Source organism: Sceloporus undulatus, chromosome 3 (assembly GCF_019175285.1).
Source record: "Sceloporus undulatus isolate JIND9_A2432 ecotype Alabama chromosome 3, SceUnd_v1.1, whole genome shotgun sequence".
In the NCBI taxonomy this organism is placed as follows: domain Eukaryota; kingdom Metazoa; phylum Chordata; class Lepidosauria; order Squamata; family Phrynosomatidae; genus Sceloporus; species Sceloporus undulatus.
The window spans coordinates 90,463,157-90,486,164 of record NC_056524.1 but is presented as its reverse complement, the minus strand read 5'-3'; the positions used below and the strand labels follow the sequence as shown (position 1 = coordinate 90,486,164).

The 23,008-nt window shown below is 40.5% G+C and overlaps 1 protein-coding gene across 5 annotated transcripts in view; it reads right to left on the bottom strand.

The window, feature by feature from the left end:
* The window catches only part of ARHGAP6 (Rho GTPase activating protein 6), a 182,552-nt gene that overhangs the window by 100,338 nt on the left and 59,206 nt on the right, over window positions 1–23,008 (bottom strand). Inside the window, exons 1-2 of one of the 5 annotated variants that reach the window (XM_042457761.1) lie at window positions 6,594–6,637; window positions 2,982–3,104 (exon numbers count right to left, since the gene is read on the bottom strand). The exons of 3 other annotated variants lie outside the window; for them this stretch is intronic. The gene's annotated coding sequence lies outside the window, so the exon portion shown is untranslated. Of the gene's footprint in view, window positions 1–2,981; window positions 3,105–6,593; window positions 6,638–23,008 lie in introns of those variants that run through there. One more of the 5 variants, XM_042457760.1, reaches the window with a different exon arrangement.

Below are 23,008 nucleotides of genomic sequence, written 5' to 3'. Positions count from 1 at the left end.
TACTGGAAACTGTAATTCACCAACATCTGAGGAGGGGTATACAATTCCAACAATGTCATAACCTGTCTCCCTCTATAGCCACAGAGCCAGAAAACAACTGGCACACACACGTTTTAATCTGTCCAAATTAAATCTGTACAACTACATTTCTAATCAGTTTTTTCCAGCAACTCATCGTGTTCATTAACATCGGCTATTATTTCCTAAATACCTAAAACACTAAAACACTCTGTAGGGTAATTTTAGTTCTAATTGCTGCTTTGAATTGAGCCATGCAGCATTTGCAAGATGTTATATGGCATAGGGTTTTTTTTGGGGGGGGGGGGGGGCATTCTTCAAAGAAAGCTATGACGTGATAAAAGAAGAGAAGAAGAGAAGAGGAATGTGATAAAATGTCTGCTTGTAAATGGTACTAGCATATGGTTTGTATATACAAAACTCTTCCTTGTATATATAATTTCTATCTATAGAATTTTCTTCTTAGAACTGTTTGTACAATGAGGTTTATTTGAAAGTTTGGTTTTTTCTAAAAAAAAAAACAACACCCAAAAGTCCTTGATCTGCAGCAGAAGTAACTTTATTTTTCATACTCAGTAGCAATGAATGCTCTATGCTTAAATATGCTCTGTATTTCTTTCAATGTTGAGACATTATTCCATACATTTATCTACGCAATTAATGAATGGTATAACACTGACCTCTGCATAACTCTAGCTTGCAAGAAATCTCCCCCACCTTAACAAACAGAGAAAGGATTGGGGAGGTCATCATCCCTAAAGCTAGATTTCCCTGACACTGAAGTTTCAAGACGCACTGTCATAACACAGGAAACCTTTCTGTGACCTCTGGAGTTTCTGGGGTCTTACTTTCCCTCTTCCTTTTACTCTGTCTCTATCATATTTAGCCAACTCAATGAAACAGAACTACATTGTTGGAAGACTCAAAATCTTACTATTATATGCATGCATGAATGTAGACAACTTTTTTACATGAATTATATTCAATTTTTTTGAAGAAAAATTTTCAAGTCAGATGGATTTACAGCTTCGCCTATTAATTTGTTGTTTGGCATGTTGCTCATTGCATAGAATCACAGAATCAAAGATTTGAAAGAGACCTCAAGGGCCATCCAGTCCAACCCCCTGCCATGAAGGAACTCATTTGTAGCTTGCATCTAATGTTCTGTGTCCTATTCTCTGGAGCAGCAGAAAACAAGCTTCCTCCATCCCCAATATGACACCCCTTCAAATACTTATACAGGCCTATCATATCATCTCTTAACATTCTCTTCTTCAGGCTAAACATATCTGGCTCCCTAAGTCTCTCCTCACAGGGCATGGTTTCCAGATCCAGCTGCTTCTTCTCTCAAGCTACAGTTTGTGTCCATTCTAATAAAAGAGCTTCAGTCATGAGTATGGTTTAATGGCATCATTTCATCAGGAAATCAATCCAGTCTGCATAAGTGATGTAGATCTCTATGGGGTCATGCAGATGGGGCAAAAGAAGTGACCAGAGGCCACTTCTGCCCTGATTGGTGTGGGCCCATTCTGTAAAAGATTGCATTTGTATTTGCATTTGTATTTTTAAACCAGTTTTGTAACACCATTAAGAAATTAGCACATATATTCTTGGTTTCAAAGCATTATATCTACATTGTATAATAAATGTTTCATGACAACATTATAATATCACTGATCATAACAAATCAGAAATGAGGTAAAAGGAAGTACTGAGGTATGCAAAAGTTTGAGTAGGATAGGTTCTGATACTCTGTTAGCTTGTCTTCCTTTGATTTCTGATATGTTTAGCGTAACTACAAAAATACCTACTATAATTTTTTAACATATTTAAAGTTAAAGGGACTAAAGCAGGACTTTGTCATTGGTAATTTAGGATGTTGTCCTTTTAATTTTTCCCCCCAAAGGAACAACTCTTTCATGGTGTTGGTTAAATTATGATTTAAAAGATTAGTCTGATTAGTGTTAGGATTACTCATTTTTTTTAAAAAAAAATGTACAATTCCTTCCTTAACAACACAGGCATAATATGGAGATACTTCTTGCTGCTGTACTGCCTACAGAATATTAGTTTCCCAATCTATGCTAGAGCTAGATAGTACATATAAGCTATTCCTGCCCAAAAAATCACTCCTATCAATTGCTTATTTCTTCCAATTTCACAAACACTGACCTTTGAATCTGAGGACTCTTTGTAAACTTGTGCATAATAGGGGTAAAGACAATTTGTCTTATTCCTGCCTGTGCATGTACAGACCTGTATGTACTGGAAAATCACTCTAGATAAATATATTTTATGAAGCTTGCTGGTGTACTCAAAACTTCATGTTGGAACCAAAATAGAATAGCAACAAACAAGTAGAATAACAACATTGGCTTTTCCACTTTAATATAGATGTTCTTCTGTTTATGAAAAGTTAACTGCCCATCTAACTCACTACAAAATAAAGCTGTGATTTTTGCAGAGTGCAACCCGCATTGAGATGGTTTTCAATGGCAGACAACTTTTTTCTGATAATACAGTTGGCCCTGTATCTGTAGATTCCAGCACCCAAAGCTTGAAAATATTGAAAAAAGAATGAAAAATATCAAAAAGCAAATTTGATTTATCCATGGGGACTCCTGGAACCAGACACTAGCAGGTGCCAAGGACCCACTGTAATCATGAAAAACAAATCAGACAGTGCATTTCTTAAAAACACAGAGGCACAATTGGCACTTGAAAAGAAGTTACTGCTAAAATAAGAGTAGTCATAATCACTGTCAACCATCTCTAAGGCTTCACAGCATCCTATCTGTATGGTTTCTTCTCTGTGTTGCCTGTTAGGATATGGTTTATCTTCACATTCACATATAGTCAGCAATCAGCTAGAACAGTTAAGAGAGTTTATATATGTTACTATTTTAAGGTTACACTCCTATGAATATTTATTTTGGAAATAAACCACACATAACTCAACTTACTTCAGAGTAAATGAACTGGGTTTCAGTATGGGATCCTATTCAATTCCATCTACACTAATCTGGAATGGTGTAGACTAGGATAACTGCTCCCAAATGAAGAAACATCTAAACGTGAAGGTTTTTCTAGAAACAAGCAAACACAGTGTATCAAATTCCATTCTGACTATGTAAAGCAGTTCTGTGTGAGCCACAGCAAAACAACATTCAGCACCAAAATGAGCAACCAATTTTTGCTAAAATCAATGTAACTTTTAAGCACCTGACTTTTTACTTGAAAGAAATGTGTAGCAAGTTCAAAAGCAAAATGATTTCCATTACTGTAGCAGTGACAGAATTCATCTGTTACATTAATCTCAACATTCTTCAGAAGTGACTAAGAGATGTAGAAGAAAACATTCCCACTATCTGATCAGAAGCACGTCATGTTTCCCACACTGAAATGGCTGACAAAAAGTACTGGACAGTTGCACAACCACACCATTTTCATGCCTGCTTTGTTAAGACAATCTCCAGCTGTTTAGAGTTTGTGTTCTTAAAATGTGTATTTGCCCATTTTATCACCCTCTATCTTGGTGTCTGTATCCTCAATGGGAAGAGGTACATCAAACCCTCTTACTTGCATGATCTCTCAAATACACCCAGAGTCTCTCAGGTAAGAGAAAGGACTTTACAGTATTTAAGTTCAAAACGTCCTCTGCCAAGTAAAAGGACTATAGCACAGGTCCCAGTATCTTCTGGATATAGGCCTGAGCCAGACTCTGCTAAGTGCCTGCAGGATGAAGACCTTAAGCTTCAATAGTGTCTCAAGGAGCCAATAAAAATCATCAGCAATTCAACATAACACAATCCAACTTCAAGACTCGCAGTCCAGTTTACCTGGCTCCTTAGTATGTCCTTCTCGTTGGTAGTAGGGCTTGTCCTTAGCCCCCCTCCATGTCTCTTTCTGCACTTCCAAGTCTCTTTTTTTAGGCCCTCCCCACTCAAACAGTGAAGAGAAGCCTCAGTCCACAGGGTACCTGCATCTTTCCTAGGGACTCTTCACATCCCCAGTGTTTAGATCTAAAGGAGAGTCTTACAGCTCTTCTTCTGTTGTGTACCTTCTGCCTTGTGTACCCTTTCCAGAGTCCTCCCATATTCTTCCTTGGCCTCTTCACTCTAGGGCCCTTATCACACAGAGGGACATACACTGCCAAAATATTGCCGAACTGTTGCAGAAATGTGAAGGTGAGATTGTCCATCACGATTCTAAAAAATAATTGAGCCTTCCCACTTTCCTTCCACAGATGAAGTGTGTCCGGAGAAGCCAGGTGAAGGCATTTTATGAATAACGGGATATCTCATTATTAAAAAAATACATGCTTCATTGACAAAAGGAAATTACTTAATTACTTTTAGAAGCACAACAGACGATCCCACCTTTGTGCTTCTGCAACAATTGGGCAACATTTTGGCAACATAAGTGATAAAGTCCTAGACCCCTGCAGAGGCTTTAACTGAGGCTGCCAGCTGGTTTTCATTTCCTCCATAAGCTAGGAAGCTGGAAACAGCTGAGGCAATACTACAGATAAATCCTCCTCTTTCACATATTCCCTCCACCACCAAGAGGGCACCGTCTGGCATTCTAGTGTCCTCCTCCCAGAACTGATGGGGAAATAATCAGCATTGGCGTGTTCTGTGCCATGTAAACCCCTTTCTGGCTACTCTGTCTCAATACAGTCCTCTCAAAAGGGAAATTTGAAAGGCAGAAGGCTACAGAGCTGAAGCAAAATTCCCCAAACACCCCCCTACCAGCTGTGTTAAATTACAACTCCCATCACCCCCAATCTGCATGGGATTGCAGAGCCTGCTGCCCTTGAGATACATATTAAAACAACAACTCTCTGGCCAAATTGACTGGGAACAGTAGGAACTATAGTCCAACACATTTGGAGAGAATGAGACTGGGAGAGATTGAACTACAGGATCAGGAGGCATGTACATTTGGCCAGTGGGGAGATTTAAGCCCCAGGAATTTTCTCTAAGGTCCCTGTCTGAATCTGAATATAAAGCACATTAAATTAAACAAATAATTTGTGCATGTTCAGGATGAAAAGAGACATTCACTTCAAGTCTACATACTGAAATTTCCCTCTAAATATAGGGCAGTATTTTTATTTACAATCACATTATGTTTAAGTGTTTTAAGTGTTTTCTAGCATGTGTTTGGGAAAAATGTGGGATATAAATTCAATAAATAAGCCTACCTTTCCCCAAAATCTGGGGTTCAAGGATGTTTACATGAATTGAAACAAATACAGAAAAAAGCACAAAAACATAAGTAAACATATATAAAAATTACAGTTAAAATGTAACTACTCTATATATAGAATTAAAATCAATTAAAACAAATGACTTTCAGAAAAGAAAAGTTTTCACTTTACTGACCAAAGATGACCCTAATTTCCCTAACCTGAAGCAGACACCAAGAAACAGATTCAAGCCTCCTTGGATCCCATTTTGGGAGAAAGGCAGAATATAAGTGCAATAAATAAACATAATAAAAAATAATAAATAAAGAAGGCCAGCATGATCCCACTTCATGTGGCTGTGAATACGGAGCTCATTGTCCTTGGGCAAAAATGTGATCACTGAGAAAAAGAGACAGGAATGAGCCAGCTTGGGTAACTCCAAGCATGCAGCACTGGCTCTTGCTCTCTTAAAGAAAAATAGCAAGGAGAGTAAACAAAAACTGAGACCAAAACAGGCCAATGAAGACTAAGCATTCTTGTTGCTCTCTTGCACTTACAGACTACTGACTATTAGTTGGGAAAGAAAAAAAGAAAAATGGGAGATGGTGAGATGGAAGGACCTACTTAAACACCTCGGCATTCTAGAAGGCATTGCTGGGGGGGGGGGCTCATACCGTCAAACTGGGAGGGGGACTGCTGTTAGGGCAAAAATACCATGTTGTAGAAAAAAGAGCAAGAAAAATAGTTTCCATCAAATTGGTATTTATTACAGGGAGAAACATCTCCCTGCATCCAGTTTTTTTAAAAATAAGCCATACACTGGGCTACTTCTGTACCATGTTCAGAAACGTCAATTAGTTCATAGCATAGCAGCCAGATTGGTTGCTGATGCATCTAGGAGTGATCATACACCACAAATATTAAAATTATTCCACTGGCTGGCAATTAGTTTCTGTGCAAAGTACAAAGTGTTGGTTGTTATATTTAAATCCTACATAGTTAGGATCCAGGTTACCATTATCATTTCCCTCCATATAATCTGCACCATACATTCAGGTTCTCTTGGGGACATTTACTCATTCAGCCAAGTTTAGGCTGGCAACTGTCACCCAGAGGACTTTTTCTTTAGCCACCCTTAGACCTGCTAGAAGAGATCTGACAGCTGGATGAGATGCCTGAATTTAAAAGATCATTACAGACCAGTCTCTTCCAACAGGGCTAACCAGATGTTTTTTAATTATAAATTTTAATGTATGGACTGACTGTTTTTAATATGTAACTGATTTTATGTGTTTTTAACTGATATTATATATCCAATTGGTTGATTTATTTTAATCTGTTATTCACCACCTTGATTAAAAAGGAGAAGCAAGAAAGAAATTACCATCATCTCAATGCTACCTAAAGAAAGTTTTTCTTAACTGGACCTAAAAGGGAGGCACAATTGTTTCTGAAGACAGACATAAGAATTGAGTCTTGAAGCAGAATGTATGTTATAGAATCAAAGTTGGAAGAGACCACATGAGCCATCCAGTCCGACCCCTGCCATGCAGGAACTCAAATCAAAGCACCCCCGAAAGATGACCATCCAGCCTCTGTTTAAAAATCTCCAAAGAAGGAGACTCCACAACACTCTGAAGTAGTTTGTCCCACTGTCAAACAGCTCTTATCATCAAAAAGATCTTTCTAATGTTGAGGTGGACTCTCTTTTCTTCTAGTTTGAGAGAACTGCTCTGTGTCCCGTTCTCTGGAGCAGCAGAAAACAAACTTGTTCCATCCTCAGTATGATATCCCTGTATACTGAACTATCAGAAAAAAGATGTTAATATATCAATCACCCATGAAATAAGTTTTGGATTTTGAAGCATTTCAGATTTTCAGTTAAGAGATACTCATCCTGTACTAGGTTTTGACTACTGTATATACTTATGTATAAATCTAGAAATTTAAGTCAAAAAATTGGCCCAAAAAACCAGTCGACTTATCCATGGGTCAATGTAAACACTGTAACTCTTATTTTTTAAAAAGGAACTGCCCCCTGGTGAAAGGCTAGAATGTAATCTGATCTGGAAGCACTGACTTTTCTCTACTGTCTCATCCAGCCAACCTTTAGTATGAGCACAAACAGTTATGCCTGCTGGAATTTTGTTCTCTGGCATTTTTTCCTCTGCTTCATTTTTATATCCTTTGTTACATGCTCCTAAGTTTACCCTCGACTTATCTACAGGTCATATCAAAATCCATCATTTTGGCCCAAAAAATCTGCCCTCGACTTATACATGAGATCGATTTATAATTGACTATATACAGTAAGTTTGGCTCCTAGAAAATTCAACAGCATTACACTTCAGCCAATGTGTCGCTATAAATGACTAAGCCTTTTTAATACTCTATATCCTATTAACATAAAAATATCTGCTGAAATCCAGCCAAGTTATTAAGCTTTATACCGGATTCATGTAGAGGATTTTTAAACACTTTGGCTCTGTGTACAGGATGTAACTAATAGTTTAAGGAAACACTGATAATAATATAATGTAAAACTTAAGTTGTTTTTTTAAAAAAAACTAAAGACCACAAGCAAGAATACTTAAATCTTTAAGAATTCTCATAACCATACCAGTATTCTAATTACATAAATAAAACATTCCACCTTTTATGCAAAATGTGGATGCATATACCTCCCACTATAAGCCTTTATCTCATAAGTGCCAGTGTAAATTGTAAAAAGTATTTATAAGTACTGTAATATCATCTTTGGCCCAAAACACATTGCAGAAATAATCCACTTTGAAACTGCTTTAACTGTCCTGGCTCAGTGCTAGGGAATCCTGGAAATTGTAGTTTATGGTGTCACCAGAGCTCTCTGACAGAGAATGCTGAATGTCTCACAACACTACAGTTCCCAGAATTCCCTAGCACCGATCCAGAGCAGTTAAAGCGGTCTCAAACTGGATTATTTCTGCAGTGTGTTTTGGACTTTTGCTCTTATGTCTTTTTTCCTGTATATTTTTTGCCTTGGGGCCACTTATGATAAGAATTTGAAATTCCTAAGCAAAATACCTTCTCTTTGGGGTTATGACCAAAACTAGTGGACTTTACAAAGATGTTCCTCCAATCATATGATGTGTAGCACCACTGCTGAAGAATGAAGGTTTTTTCAGGACAACACAGTGGCTTATCGCTGACCATGGGAACTGCTCCAGTGCCATTCTTCAAGGGGTTCTCTATGGAAAATGTGGAATGAATTAACTCCACTTTGGCTTGTATTGGGCACTCCAGTCCCTTCCACCAAGATAATATTTTTTACATAATTTACTTTGTATTTCTCCAGAACTGACAGTTCCTTGACCAAGCAGCAGAATTTAAGCAAAAATAAATTGGCAGTAAACCCATCTTTCTTCTCTTAGGTCTATATACAATTTCCTGTATGAAAGACCAATGCACTATTTACTGGAATTATGAGGAGCAGCTGTGACAAATGTAGTTTTATAGCATAGCATGTGCATCATAATTATCATCATCTCTGGTTAAAAGGTCCAGAGAGCAGATGACAAGAAAGAGGTCTGGCTGAAAGTCTTGGAAAAGCCCATATTCAGTTCAGATAATACTGGGCTAAATCAAGGATAGGAAACTGTTAGGGGCTGCAATGGCTATCCCAGAATCTGGTGGGGACTCGCACTATTCACCCATACCTGAAAAAGATTTTTTTTTAGTCTCAAATGAATCAAACATGAAGGATGCACCATTTTTGGCAAGGAGAGGCTTCTTTTTTGTAGCAGGAATTTATCTGGAATCTGGAAGGGCTGCTTTCTGTTGGGGAAAAAGGGAAGGGGGCATGTGGAAAACATGTTATAAATCTTGCTAAGAACACCCCATGATAGGTTGACCTTTGGATTGCCATAAATCGGAAGCAATTTGAAGGCACACAACACACACATGCTCCTTAGGGAGTGTGGGGATTTGGGGTCACTCTTTTAAAACTGGGGTGTTGTGGGAATCGAGGGGGCTCAAACACAGATTGGGAAGGCCACATAAGGCCTACCAGGTGGAATCCTCCTCCTGCCTAGACTAGATGGACTGCTGGTCTAAAGCAGTATTTTAAAAGCTACAGATGATTAGATTTATGAAGGCTTATAGTCCATGCATATTTATTAAATTACTCTCTTGTGAAACTTTTACTATTATTATTTTATATGGTTAGCTTAAGGTGAACTACATGATGACCAAGAGTTCAAGTGCAGAGGATTATGATTCCTCCTTGATTTGATGCGGTTTAGGCCACTTCAAATTTTTATTTTTTTATTACTAATTTTTATTTTTTTTCATGTTGTGTTTTTGACACTGTTTACAATCATGAATACTGACCAAGACCCCAAACTAGGCTTGCAAAGTAAGCCATGGGAATTATTTTCCAGTGAAATATATTTTTCATATCACTTTTGACCAATTTTTAGTACTGTGTTTTGAACATCAAAGAGATGCTAAAACTTCTTTTAACAGAAATAGTGAAACACCTGATGAAATCACTATTGTGAATACTTTAAGAAAACAATTTCATCAACCATTCAAAACAGTATTTTTCTTCACTGAAGGCTATTGCCTCAAACCAAAGTGAGTCAGTCACTGAGCACACTTACACCACAGCTGGAACAGGCTGATAAAATAATGCTAACATTTTTTGAATGCTCCCACAGGAACTGAAGTCACAAAAATTCAGTCAACAAGAAAGAAAAACACAATGTGTACTTAAATCAGTTTTAAAGTGAACTTGATAAAGATTTCAAAATAAACCTAGAACAAAAAAAAATATATAATTCATATTTCTAAATATTTTGAAGTGCATATTGTGGATGTAACCCCATAAATCTTCAGGCAAGAAAGAAAGAAAACATTCTACCTTATCATCTCCTAGTTCTTAGAAATTCAATTGATACTTCAAAAAGAGGGCGATAGTTGTGAAAAAAGAGGAGAAAGAGAAGCAGCATCTTTAAGACTGAACTATTTCAGCATGAAATTTTGTGGATTTTAATATTCCATTGGTTTTGTTTGCTCCATAACAGCTACTTGGAGGTCACTGATTTTGTGTGCAGAAAGATTAAAATATTCTGCCACTGGTTTCAGGATACTGTCATTTGTAATATCAAATTTGTGTCCATTTATCCAGTTTCAGTTAGATTGCCCTACTTGCTTAATGTGGGATGCAAAGCAGCACTGTTGACAGAAAATGGCACATACCACATTGGAGTATGGGTCCCAGACTGATAGAAAAGTAGGATATTATTATTATTATTATTATTATTATTAAACTTTATTTATATAGCATTGTAGATTTACACAGCACTGTAGATACAATTGAAATAAATGAGTAAATGCATCTCTGATGAGTGATGATGTGGGTGAAATTAATATCTGTAATGCTGCTGTCAAAGTAGATGTGAGGAGAGAGCTGGCATCTGGGTTTGCAGCAGGTCTTGATCTTAGGTACTGTATCTTGTTGAAGGGGAGTAACTTTTTTTTAACTGTAAGCAAGCAAAACCTACAGCCTGAGTTAGAGCGGTATTAAACCCTAGAAGTGATTGTAGCTTGTTGATTATGTACTTGCATTGTCTCTGCTGGGACCCAAAGATAATGACTACTGCTGTTTTGTCACTTTCTTATTGTTGTTGTTTGTAGTAGATTGTTCTTAGGTACGTACCTGTCTTGCTCCCCCCCCCCCAGGCATTTCTAAAAGTAAAAAGGTATAGTGCTTTTAGAAATGCCTGCTTGAGTCCCTGTCATGTGAATCTGTGCAGATAAAGTTGAGACCAAATGAAGATGTCAACAATGCTCCTGAGATAGAGGCAAGGTCTCTGGCTCCACGGTTCAAGAAAGCATTGTTCTAAGTCATTCATGAAGATGTTGTGGTACCATGCAAATACCCATAGCAGTGCTATTAGTTTGCAGATACACGTTATTCCTCAAAGTGATTTTGAGTGAGCATATTGAGTGGCTAAGTGTGCTGAAGCCCCATTCAGAATGCTATTCTTTGTGATCTGTATTCCACTTTTGTGTGGAAATTTGGTGTACAGTAAGACGACATCCATAGTACCTAGTATTGTGCTCTCTGCGAAACTGTGGATATGCTGTACAGTGGACCCCTGTTATATGCTGGGGTTTGGTTCCAAGATTTCCCGTGTATAACAAAATCTGTGTATTCTCAAGTCCCATTAAATATGACATAGCAAAATGGTGTCCCTTATAAAAAAAGGAAAATCAAGTTTTGTTATTTGAAATTTATACTTTTTTTAACATTTTCTAACCGTGTATGCTTGAATCCATGTATAAAAAATCTGTGTATAAGAAGGGCCAACTGTATATACTGAGGAAATAAATTGTACCCCTCACACAGCTTGGAGTACTGGTGACTGAAATCTGACACTACAGTAGCCATCTAAATTTTTGGCAAGGTTTAAATGGACTTTCCTGCAAGACTCCTCTCAAACAACAACAACAAAAAATAGTGAGATGTCCAAATATTTTCTGCGGTTGTTCAAGATGTAACACTGTTTCCTAGAAAGTCATGGTTCATAATATGTGAGGTGGCTTCGTGAGTAAATGCTTTCTTTGCCCTCCCTCCAAAGCAACTTCCCCCAGTCCTTGCTGAAACTGATCCACTTCTTCACATTACATGTGCATTAGCACAAACTCTAATTCAAACATAGCATAGTTTCTTCATAAACCAGAGATTGTACCCTTGATTTTCAATGGGGTTCCACCCAATTGTTACAAGAACTGGTTTGTTCAAATACTCGGAAAATGTGAAATGCCTGTCAGAAGGAAAGAATGTTGCAGGTGAGGCAGGAAATCTCTACACTGTAAAGGCAGAGAATTGTCCTTTCTTTATGAGGCTAGCTCCCAGTCTGTAAACTGTGATAATCCAGGATCCAGTGATACCTATATACATGGATCACAGTGAAAAGCAGTAAATCTATTTCTGTAATTTGTTGAATTTTGAAATTCCCCATCCCCCAAAGTAATGCAGCCTTCCATTATCTTCTCTCTTATTACATAACTTCAGATAACTCCTCTCAAAGAGTTTTCACAGCTTAAAAGAACCATTTGTCTAAAAACAAGTACTTAGAGTATGATAACAGAAACAAGATACGCTATACTGCATTTTCACAAGGATGTAATCATATTTGAAACCATATGCTAATAAAATATACCGAAAGACATCATTCCCCAGCTTGGTGCCTCTCAACTACCATCATCCAGCTTGGACAATGTTTAGGGATGGTGAGATGTTTAAAACATTTGGAGAGGATCACACTGAGGGATACAAAATTTAGTACAGTATCACCTTGAAGCCAAGCAAAATAACTAGCTGTAACTATGTATGCCTGAACAATTATTTTCTTCTGGCACTTTTCTGCAAAATTTAATGAGCTATTTCTAAATACTTTAATCAAAACAAACTAACCAACAACATAAAGAACACAGAATCACCAGTCAGAGAACCATGATTCACCACAGAAGGGGTGAAGACTGTGTGACTTCCAAGGGTTACTGGACTAATATTATCTTAGACCTATGGTGGCGAACCTATGGCACACGTACCAGAGATGCCATACAAAGCCATTTTTCAGGGAATGCAGAGGGTGGGGAAGAGGAGGAACAGCTGCATCCATTCTGGGCCTTCTTCTGCCACACGTGAGTGTGTGCACAATGACTCCATGTACATTTCATGAAAAATTATCAATACAACTGAACCATATTGATACATGTGATGATTCAAGCAACTCTTAACATGAATTATTGCTCATATCTCTATTTTTACATATAGAAATATATAATATGGTATATATGGTGTGTGTGTATACGTATGTGTGTACACACACACACACACACACACACACACAATAAATATCTAAGTCCTTCCAGCAGTTTTCAGTGCCCCTTGCTCTAATTTTCAGTTTGTTTCAGTCTTTCACAATTACATTATTACATTCAATGATTTATAAAGCTCCTATAGCCTCAACTGTTAGGTGAACCTCTAATATAGCCTTTAAAGGTATTGTTTACATTTGTGTTTCTGTGATGGGTATGTCAAGGTTGTAGCAATACAATTCTCTCTCTACTCATGCATCTATCGCTTTTTCAAGCAAAAAGAATCAAACAGAATAAAAGCTTTTCTGTTCTAAATCAGATTTAATAAGCTTTAACACAGACTTTTATTTTTACATTTACTCACAAGCAACAGGAAAATCATATTACATGATTTAAAAGTGGGCAAAGTTTGCTAGCTTTGTTCAAACTCAACATATTCTGCACACACATACAGACACACACAAAAATTTAAACAAGTCCTTTTAAGGCTGCATAGCTTCTGTCTTGAAAAAAATTCCTTCATGAAGTGCCTCAACTGGGATGCTAGTTTCTACAGTACTTCTCTGTCTCTTATACAGTTCAGTATATCCAGGAATTCAGTATATTCAGTATACAGTTCAATATAGCCAGGAATTCTCTAATGCTGTAGATTTTGCTTCCATAAAAATCTTCATTTTCAATATATCTGGCATTATCTTCACTAATTCTTTTTTTAAAGAAGTTTCTTATTAAGATTTTTTTCAGTACAGTATTCCTCAAAGACTTTTCCTCCCTGAAAGCCTTCACATCACCAGACTGAAACTTGAGAAATACTGCCAGTCAGTGTGAGCAACATTTTATACAAAGGCAACTTGGGGTGGGGGGATACAGACGGGCAGAAAAGGGCAGAAAGACGCTGCCCCTTTCTCCCGCAGATCATTGCTGTGGCGACCGCACATTGTGGCAACGATGTGCCCGGAAAAAGGAGCCACAAAACACAGCTCCTTTCTCGTCCACTGCCAAGGCACCATTAGCGCCCTGCAGTGGCGCAGTGACGTCCCTTGTGCACTGCATTGTTTGGACATGACACATGAGGCACACCATTGGCACGTGCACCATGAGAACGTGTGTGACAAAATGGAGCCCAAACAGCGTGGTAAGGTTTGGGACCGTGCAGATGCTCCACTCTCCCGAGCCCTAAAATCAGCCCCAGGCCAGCACATAGCACCCGTCTGTACCAGGCCAAAGTTTTAATATTTTTATATTTTTAGCACAAGGATCAGGGCAGTCTCAGGTATTCTGCTGCCTGAGGTGGAAGATTGAGATGCAACCCACACTCTATATCATGTACAGAAGTCAACTGTGTACTGTCAGTTGAATTTTATTTCAACACTGGCAATCAGAAAGCACTGTCAACTATATCTGAAAGCAGCAGCCTAGTTTAGAGGGCAAAAAGGAAGCGATGCTTAGATGCAGCTCCAACTAACAAGGGCTTGCTGATCTCAAAATAAACAGTTGCCTCTGCCACTTCCACATACACCAGAACATCTGCCACCTGATGGTAGTGCTAGCCTTGATCTGGAGCCAATGCAGAAACATTAAGACATGAACAGTCACAATTATAACATGTAAAGATAATTTTGACTAGGCGGCTTGAACTACCTGGGAAGGGAGGCATAAGGGAAATGCATCTATCAGTAAGAATGATCTAGGGAAAACCAGATGGCTGTATTTCAAAATGCTGTTTTCTATATTGTTCCAAAAGACATTTCCCTCTCATACTGTTTCATGTTTTTTAATCTATTTCCACCCCACATCAGCAGAGATGTGGGGTGGGAAATTTTCCATAGTTTATCCATCCTTCCATCTATCCACAGTTGCTGGGCATTTTTATTGCTATCCATCATGTTAGATGTGATAAATACAGGATATTAAATTCTACGGATTCTTCTAAGGAAACAAATATTAACAAACCCTAATACAGTACTTACAATAACCAACTAAGAAATGAACACGCTGCTAAAGCTTATTTTTTGCAAAACCTATCGTTTCTCGATCAGTCACAAGTACAAGTTAAGACAAAGCTGAAGCTAAAGGTACTACCGTCATACCAGAGCAAAAAAAAAAGTTAAACTGTTGATAAAAGATATATCAGTTCTTAAGTATGTGTCCTTTAAAAATAAAGTGCATGTATGTGTGCTGAAGGTATAGGTTTTATTGTTAACTATAACAGAAGTATATGCTTTTTAATTTTATTATTATGAATATTACAATATAATAACTGCCACATACAGTTTGGACTGTATTTCAATATAACATTTAAACTAAAATGTGCTACATTATCTAACCTTTTTATTGCTTTGCTGTAGAGCTCCAGTTCTCCTTTTTCCAGGAAACTCACATCATGGCTCTCCAGGCTACTTGTAGTTATTGTTCTCAGAGTGTTCAACAACAAAGCAACAGTGAAATGCTTTGAGTCATTTGCACCACTGATTCAATGTTTGGTTTTCTGCCTGTTTTTAAAAAATGGGGTGGGCCTGCCCTGTCTTACTCTACCTTACTCGTTCACCTCTCCCCAGAATAGACAATCCTTAAGCCCACTCTCCCTTATCACTTCCTTCCCCCTTTGTCCCCACCCCAGTAACCAATCAACTATACTGTCAAGGCAAATATGAAGATTGATACCACAATACTGGCACATCTGTTCTGTAGTGGGGAATCTGGTTTTTAGCATCATAATAAAACATGAATGAATGTGTGTCCTGCTTTGGCAGTAAAAACAGCTGATCTTTTTTATTTTAAATCTAAAAATAGTTTTTTCCCCCACATCTTGCTTTATCTGATCTCATTAGAGTATCTATGAAACAAAATGCAAAACCTACCTTTTTGGTATCTACATGAAATGTGCTGCAATGCTGTGCTTCTTATGCTATCTGATGTAAGGGATCAGCTATTTTTCCTCAGTGTGCCAGAAATGGGTATCTTATTCGTGCTCGTTGGTTACAATTGTTTCCTTCTTTCCAGGAAACTCACCAGGAACCAGGACAGCTCATGGACTGGCACCGATGGATCACCGCTTTGAGTAGTGCCACTATAATGTATTGCTCAGTGCTATAATCAAACAATACTGAATAACACCACCCAATACTGAAACAGCACGATCTCTTCAACAGCTACATCCTTCCAGATGCCATGCCACCTTATTTCATGTCAGGAGGAGAGGGAAAGGAAGACACATCTACACTTCAGCCACCATCAAAGCGACCCCAAAGCAACACATTCTGGATAGAAGCAAATCCATAAGGGCATTGAAATCTACTGAGAAGATAAACCATGTCTACTTATTGTAGTTTAAATTTCCTGAATTAATTTAGAAGGAACAAAATATTAGTTATGATGGAAAAGAAAGCCAGATTAATCAGAACAGGTTCTATGCTGTGCAAATTCTAAATAAGAAAATGAAAAGACCAATCATCCCATGACCTGAATTCCTTCAGGGCCATGACAAACTTTGATACTAGCAACAAGATTAGAATGAAAATATGCTGTTGGTAGACAGGAGATGGCAACATTTGGAAAACAATGAAGAGCTGAATTAGGGTAAACAATCTGAATCCCTTAATATGTTACTGGACTTCAAGTCCCATCATACTGTACCTACCCAGCATTGCCAATGAGGATGGATTGTGGAGGATGGAGTCCACCAACATCTGAAGAGTCAAAATGTTCAGCCTGAGTTAAATATTTTTTTTAAAATATAGTTGAGATAGAGTTGTAATAAAAAACATCTTCATACAGTGACTGAAGTGTGTTGGCAAACAAAGCTTTTCATGAGCTTGGTCACAAAGCAATAGTTGGGAAAGCTGATGAGAGCAATTTCTCGGTTAGCCTGATGAAGGGGAGGCACTAACTTTTCCCAACTTGACAGAAATACAGAAGGCAGGAAAAAAACCAACCTGTATTCCATTGCAACGTTTTCCTCTAAACTATTCAATCAGACATTATTCTCAATTAAAGACTATACTGTAGGTGGAAAATGTTACATTGAAATGAAAAATTAGTATGATTTGAGGGATTCTTGATGACAACAGCTTACTTGTTCTTCATGAATCTTTTCTGTGTCATCCAGCAAGTTTCCAGTTCTAATATAATGTTTTCCTTGTGTTTGTGCATGGGGGAACATTTATGGCTTGAAGCACTGAAAATCCAAAACATAAGATAACTGGGAAAACAGAGCAAAGGTATAAACAGGAAGACCCTTCCATTTTAAAAGTTACACTCCTATGTAACAACTGTTTTAATAAAGCAGAATAATTGAAATGAGTTAGACTAAAAATAAAATTAGCAAAGTCTGCTAGTAAAACATCAACTGAAGGAGTTACAGAAGTATGGTTAGGAAATAGGGAAGCAAGAGAACATCAGAAAGGATGAGGGAATGGTATGGAAAAAAGGAAGACACAAATCCTTAGAGAAAGGGACAAGTAGCCCAATCGCAGTATTTGAAAATGAGAAATAGTAAGATAGGTAGAAGCAGCCAGAAGTGAAACTTCCATCCTATGAGAAGTTCCCATTTGACTGCCAGCTTCCCTAATGTTCCTTTTTCCAATCAGCGATCAGATATAAGATATTCTCATTCCTCTTTCACATTGTAAGCAAGCTTTTAAAAAGCTTCCACTGGTGGTAATGGAGGCTTTTTAAATAATAATAATAATAATATGTTTTATTTATAAACCGCTATTCCAAATAGATCATAGCGGTGTACAAGAAAATTATATAACAGTACAAGAAAAATCTACAATTAAGATACACTGTATCTTCAGTCCAGCCCTGATGACGCTGTGCGGCCTGCTCTTCCATCAAACGGCCGAAAGATGGACAGTTATTGGAGGGAGGGGGCACTTTGTCTTTCAGTCCAGGCCCCTAGATGACGGCTGGGCGGCATTGCTCTCTTCCCCTCAACTGGCGAAAAAGATGGACCAGTTTATGGGAGGGAGGGCACCACTTCTGTCTTCAGGCCAAGGCCCCTGATGGATGCTGGGTTTCGGGCCTGCTCTTCTCCCTCAACGGCCGAAAAAAGAAAACCGGATGTGACAGTAGAAAAAGATGACAGTTATTATTGGAGGGAGGGCACTCTGTCTTTCAGGCCAGCCCCCTGAGCTGACGCTGGGCCTCGGCATGCTCTCTCCCTCAAAACGGCCGACAAAGATGGACAGGTTATGGAGGGAGGGCCCAACTTCTGTCTTCTCAGGCCAGTCCCTTACCTGGCCTGACCTGATTTGGACGGCTGGGGCCGGGCCCTGCTCTCTTCCCTCAAAAACGGTTTTTTCGAAAGATTGGAAGTTATGGGAGGTGAGGGCAAATTCCAGTCTTTCAGTCCAGCCCCCATGACTGAGGGACGATGGGGCCCAGGCCTGCTCTCTCCCTCAAAGGCCGAAAAAGAAACTATGGACCGTTAATGGATGGAGTGGGCAACTCATGTCTTCAGGCCAGGCAACCTGATTTGATGCTGGGTCGGCATGGCTCCTCTCCCTCAAACGGCCGGCAAAAAGATGTGACTACGTTATGATGGAGGGAGGGCACTTGTATTAAGGCCAGCCCCTTGATGACGCTATTGGGGTCCGGCTGCTCTTTCTCCTCAACGGCCGAAAGATGACAGTTAACTGGAGTGAGGGGCACTTCTTGTCTTAGGCCCCCAGGCCCCCTGGATTGACGTCTGGGGCCGGCATTGCTTCTCTCCCTCAACGGCCGAACGAAGATGAACAGTTATGGAGAGGGCGGGCACTCAGTCCTCAGTCCAGCCCCTGATGACGCTGGGCCAGCCTGCTCTCTCCCTCAACGGCCGAAAGATGGACAGTTTTGGAGGGAGGGCAACTCTGTCTTAGGCCATCCCCTGATGGCGCTGGGCCGGGCCTGCCTCTCCCTCAAAGGCCGAAAGATGGGACAGTTTGGAGGGAGGGCACTCTGTCTTTCAGGCCAGCCCCGATGACGCTGGGCCGGCCTGCTCTCTCCTCAACGGCCGAAGATGACAGTTATGGAGGGAGGGCACTCTGTCTTCAGTCCAGCCCCTGATTGACGCTGGGCCGGCCTGCTCTCTCCCTCAACAGCCGAAAGATGACAGTTATGGGGGAGGGCACTCTGTCTTCAGTCCAGCCCCTGATGACGCTGGGCCGGCCTGCTCTCTCCCTCAACGCGAAAGATGACAGTTATGGGAGGAGGGCAACTCAGTCTTCAGTCCAGCCCCTGATGACTGCTGGCCGGCCTGCTCTCTCCTCAACGGCCGAAAGAGTGACAGTTATGGAGGGGAGGGCACTCCGTCTTCAGTCCAGCCCCTGATGACGCTGGGCCGGCCTGCTCTCTCCCTCAACGGCCGAAAAGTGACAGTTATGGAGGGGGGCACTCAGTCTTCAGTCCAGCCCCTGATGACGCTGGGCCAGCCTGTTCTCTCCCCTCAAAGGCCGAAAGATACAGTTGGAGGGAGGGCACTCTGTCTTCAGGGCCAGCCCCTGTGCGCTGGGCCGGCCTGCTCTCTCCCCTCAACGGCCTAAGACGAGATGAACAGTTTATGGAGGATGAGGGGCCCTCAGTCTTCAGGGCAAGCCCCTGATGACGGCTGGGCCGGCCTGCTCTCTCCCTCGCTCAAACGGCCGGAAAAAACGGATTTTGGGGACAGTTATGGAGGGAAGGTGCACTCAGGCTTCAGGTCCAAGGCCCTGGATTGACGCTGGGTTTTTTAGGCCGGGGCCTGCTCTCTCCCTTTCAACGGCCGAAAAGATGGGACCAGTTATGGAGGGGTTTAGGGCACACTCAGTTCTTCAGTCCTAAAGCCCCATTGATGGACGGCTGGGCCAGGCCTGTTCTTCTCTCCTCAAACGGCGAAAAAGATGACAGTTATGGGAGGAGGGCACTCTGTCTTCAGGCCAGCCCCTGATGACGCTGGGCCAGCCTGCTCTCTCCTCAACGGCCGAAAGATGACAGTTATGGAGGGAGGGCACTCTGTCTTCAGGCCAGCCCCTGATGACGCTGGGCCGGCCTGCTCTCTCCCTCAACGGCCGAAAGATGACAGTTATGGAGGGAGGGCACTCAGTCTTCAGTCCAGCCCCTGTGACGCTGGGCCAGCCTGCTCTCTCCCTCAACGGCCGAAAGATGACAGTTATGGGAGGGAGGGCACTCAGTCTTCAGGTCCAGCCCCTGATGACGCTGGGCCGGCCTGCTCTCTCCCTCAACGGCCGAAAGATGACAGTTAATGGAGGGAGGGCACTCAGTCTTCAGTCCAGCCCTGATGACGCTGGGCCGCCTGCTTCTCTCCCTCAACGGGGCGAAAGATGAGTTATGGAGGGAGGGCACTCTGTCTTCAGTCCAGCCCCTGATGACGCTGGGCCGGCCTGCTCTCTCCTCAACGGCCGAAAGAGTGACAGTTATGGAGGGAGGGCCCTCAGGCTTCAGGCAGCCCCTGATGAGCTGGGCCGGCCTGTTCTCCCTCAACGGCGAAAGATGACAGTTATGGAGGGAGGGCACTCAGTCTTCAGTCCAGCCCCTGATGACGCTGGGCCGGCCTGTCTCTCCCTCAACGGCCGAAAGATGGACAGTTATGGAGGGAGGGCACTCAGTCTTCAGTCCAGCCCTGATGACGTGGGCCAGCTTTTCTCTCCCTCAACGGCCGAAAGATGACAGTTATGGAGGGAGGGCACTCTGTCTTTCAGGCCAGCCCCTGATGACGCTGGCCGGCCTGCTCTCTCCCTCAACGGCCGAAAAGAAAGCTTTGTTGTAGGTGCTGTTTGTACAGGTAGCAGCTGTGGAGAAAAGGTCTAGCCCTGACTTTATAAGGGAGGGAAAAATCAGTATTTCTCACTACAATTAGGATTTCTTAAAAGCTCTGGCTTTTGAAAAAGCATGAATGCTAGGTGAGAGGCCTGTTGGGGGGGACACACAAATGAGAGATAAGGGTGATTGTGTGCTTGTGCATAGGACCAGGACAATAATGCCTGTGGCCACATACCAATGGAGGATGTCAGACTCACTGCTGGCATGTAGCTTGATGTAGTTAGGACCAATATGGCCCCAGTCTGAAAAAGTTGTTCATCACTAAAAAACGATTAGGGCATTAAATCAGATGAAAATTATGAAACAGATATGTTACATCGATCAAAGTACAGTAATAGGAGATGTTTCAATGGAAATTCTTAGCTGATTTTATCTACCAGATATCACTTATCTTGGAATTCTTTACTATGTTTGTTACCCTTCTTTCCTATAACTTCTCACATGAGTTTGAGCATCTTGCAATCAACCATTACTGCATCCAAATCAAAGATACCAAATAATCAGGCTGTGGTGGACTGCCTCCCCAGAAGAAGACCTCTGATGTTCACACTCTGTGTCAATAAATCTTGGGTTGTCTCAGAAATCTGGAACACTATTCTGGAATGATCAATAAATGTACCCACTTACCCTTCTCACAGTTAAATTTTCAAACTTTATGAACCAAATTCAAATAAAGTTATTTGATTCTGCTCCCTCTCAGACTGTGAATCAAGTCCAGTATTTCTATCTGGAAATGCTGCATTTGCGCTGGCTAGATATAAGTGTGAAAACAGATTGCAGAACAAAGATATGGAGACTTTGTTGTTGTGCTGCAATTGCTGAATCATCTTCAACATTATTCCACTATAGTTAGGGAAATGACTCAGAGATATCACGCACGAAGGTGTGCAAATCACTGTCATGACAATCTTAGCTTGTCTGGCATACCCAGATAAACAGCACAGACAGATGCATGGATCTAAATGACAGGAATGGCTCTGTGTAATCTTGTACAATGTTTATTACAACCAGAAGTGTTCTGTGTAATTTTGTCAATATTTATTGCAACTAGAAATCTACTGCAGCAAGAATTGAGTACCCCACGTTTACAATGGTCTTCATTAAGAAACTGAATACCATCCAACAACAATTATGAATGCAGTTTTTCTCCATTATTTGCTTCCTCAGTACAACCTTTATGTGGTAGTTATGCAAATCAATGTAATCTCATATTTAAAAAATCTTTTCCTACACTGAACCTCTTACTTTTGAAAGAACCTATTTAGGATTTAAAATGCCATGTAGTTGGCATCTTTCAGAGCTTATCTTAATAATCAACCCACACAACACTATATGTAGCATACATTTTATGTTACTTACAACAATACATGAGCACAAGCAGTTTAAAAAACCAAGTTCCCATTTTACACCATTATGTACAATAAATCTGCATGTGTGTGGTGAGTCCTTTCCCATTAACCTCCAAAACATATATGGAAAAATGTACTGAAAGCTAGAGGGTAAGCACTTTTTTTTCAGGGTAGTAAGAGAAGAAATGGCTACACAAGACATGTTGTAAGGAATCATAGATCATCAGGATTAGAAACCTAGATTTGACACCAAGAGCCATCCAGTCCAACCCCTGCCATGCAGGAAATCTCAATCAAAGCATCCCCGACAGATGGCCATCCAGCCTCTGTTTAAAGACCTCTAAGGAAGGAGACTCCACTACACCCGGGAAGGACGTGTGTTCCACTGTTGAACAGCCCTTACTGTCAGGACGTTCCTCCTAATGTTGATGTGGAATCTCTTCTTCCTGTAGCTTGCATCCATTGCTCTGGGTCCTAGTTCTGGAGCAGCTGAAACAAGTTAGGTCCTAGTCTCTGGAGCAGCAGAAAACAAGTTGGCCCCGCTCAACTGTTTTCAATAGTGACTCTCCTTAAAAAGAGGCTATCATATAACCTTAATGGAATCCTTCTTCTCAGGTGCTAAATTTATCGATCAGCCTCCTACTGTCCCACTGCCAACGACGACACGGCTTGAATACATCCCACCGAGCTCCTATGTATTCACTTATTCATCTCATTAAATTTACTTATTATGATTTATTAATTATTATGAGTAGTAGTTTGATTATTATTATTATTATTA